Source organism: Elephantulus edwardii, unplaced genomic scaffold (assembly GCF_000299155.1).
Source record: "Elephantulus edwardii isolate Elephantulus edwardi_28Jun2011 unplaced genomic scaffold, EleEdw1.0 scaffold00320, whole genome shotgun sequence".
NCBI classification, from domain to species: domain Eukaryota; kingdom Metazoa; phylum Chordata; class Mammalia; order Macroscelidea; family Macroscelididae; genus Elephantulus; species Elephantulus edwardii.
In genome coordinates this window covers 1,166,072-1,168,736 of record NW_006400070.1, presented here as the reverse complement: position 1 = coordinate 1,168,736, position 2,665 = coordinate 1,166,072, and positions in this window count along the sequence as shown.

Sequence of the window (2,665 nt, the reverse complement as noted above, 5' to 3'; positions counted from 1 at the left end):
TATATGAAGGTTCCATGGCTTCTGTGATTCCAAACACATCAGCTGATGGTAGTTCCGTATGTTGGAATCAATGTCTCTGAAGTTTAGTCATAATGTTTCCCGAGTGAAGGTGAAATGGAAATAGTAAGTTAAAAGAGGAAAGAAAGAAATGTGAAAAAATTCCAACCATTTTTAACTATTTTGTTAATAAGTATGCAAAGATATGCTTTTTAAAAAAAACACACACACACACACCAAAAATTAAAAACTTCAAAAAATCTCTACAATCAGTTCATGTAGCTACTCCATCAAATTTCCAAGGTTATAGATCTTTAGAGGAAGAGATTGCCCATCATAATCCTGAGGAGTAGCTGGTGGGTTAAATTTGCCACTTTCTAAATAACATGTCTCTGGAAACTCTATGAACTTTGAGAAATGGCGATAGATATAGAAAGGCTTCAGGTCTTTCACTCATCAGGTCACTGAGTCCTGCTCCATTCAATGGCAATCAAGAAGAAGAAGAAGAAGAAGTTAGTAATGCATCACTTACTGTATTATTGATGTTGCTGTTGTTAGATGCCATCAAGTTGACTATGACTTATAGCCACCCAATGGACAATAGATCTGAAATTTGCTCTATCCCGAACCACCCTCACTATCTCTGATATGTTTGGCTTAGTGGTACAGTCATTGTGTCACTCCATCTCACTGAAGGTCCCTCTTTCTTTCTCTGACCTTCCACCCTTCCCAGTGTTATGTCTTTTCCAGATTCTGACATCTCCTGACAACATAACCAGAGTATGTGAGATGAAGCTTCATCATCCTTTCCTCTAACGAACACTTAATCACACTTCCTCCAAGATATATTTATTTGTTCTTTTAGTAGGCCATTGTATATTCAGAAATCTTCTCTAATACCACATCATCACAATGGCACCAGTTCTTTTGTCATTCTTCTTAATCCCACTTTCAGATGCAAAGGAAAGCAATTGAAAACCATGGATTAGAGTAGATATACCTTAGTCTTTAAACTGACATCCTTGCTTTTTAGCATTTTGGAGAGATCTTTGACAGCAGATTTTCTCAATGCAACATGTCTTTTAATATCGTGGCTGTTGTTGTCTTGGATATTGATTGTGGTTCTATGTAAGATGACATTGTTGACTTTAATGTCAATCTTTTCTCCATCTATCATGATGTTGCCTATGGTCCAGTGGTGAGGATGTTTGCTTTCTCTTTTTTAGTTCTTAATTTTTTTATATTTTAATGAATCTTTATGTACAACTTGGATTTCCATTCATTTACTGTTGCACATTTTCTTCCCTGTCTCCCTTTCCCACCAGTTAAATTTTTTCTTTGGAAAAAAAAAGATTTTTCATTTTTATACAGTCCCTCACCCCACCCCTGACCACTTTAATATGCAACTTTTATTCTGGACTCTTGTCATGGCATTAATAACTAATCATATATTCCTTTTATATTGTTCTGTCCCGCATCTCTTTCAATGCCTTATACATTATTTATGCCCTATTTTCTGTTTCCCCCGACTCCCTAATCAGCCCTGTTCTATAACAGTGGCATTCTGCAGTATTTGTCTTTCTGTGACTAAGATGTTTCACTCAACATGATGTTCTCCGTGGTCATCCATTTTATAGAATACTACATGAGTTCTTTGTTTTTCAGTGCTGCATAATATTCCATTGTGAGAATACACCACAGCTCCTCTATCCATTCTTTTGTTGATGGGCACTTTGGTTGTTTTTGTCTCTTTGCTATTGTGAACAAAGCTACAGTAAACATGGGTGTGCATATATATGCTTGGGTGGCAGCTCTGATTTCTTTAGGGTATATTCCCAGTAGTGGAATTGCTGGGTCAGATAGTATCTCTATTTTCAACTTTTTGAGAAAGCGCCAAACTGCCTTCCAGAGTAGTTGCACCATTTTACCGTCCCACCACCAGTGAGTAAGTGTTCCAGTCTCTCCACAACCTTGCCAGCATTTGGGTATATGTTGCTCATTGAATTTTTCTGTTCTTACTTGGGTGAGATGATATCTCATATTTGTTTTGATTTACATCTCAGAGCTAGTGATTTTGAACATTTTCATGTGTTTGTTTGCCATCTAAATGTCTTCTTTGGTGAGGTGTCTCTTCATATCCTGTGCCAATTTTTCAACCTTTATCTGGTTGTGGCATTCGAGTATTCTATAAATTCTAGATATAAGTCCATTATCATACATGTCATTACCAAATATTTTTCCCCAGTCTGTGGCTTCCCTTTTCACCCTGTTGGAGAAATTCTTGGATGTGCATAGGAATTTGATTCTTAGCAGATCCCATTCTTATATTTTATTCTTTCCTGATTGTAGGTTTGTTAGAATGCTTGGAAGACTTTTCAAAAGTTGTGGATTAGTGCTTCTAGGGTTCTTCCAAATTTTTCTCTAATGAAGTTTATAATCCATGATTTTAGTTCTAGTTCTTTGACCCACTTTGAGTTGGTTTTTGTGTATGGTGAGAGATGGGGATCTTGTTTGATTTTTCTGTAGATGGTTTTCCAATTTTACCTACACCATTTGTTAAAAAAGGCTGTCATAAAACTGGATGAAATATGTTTACGGCATTGAAGTCTATGGGGGAGAGAATAGTCTAAAAGTATTATATTTTAGGGCATTATTTTTATCGTAGGAG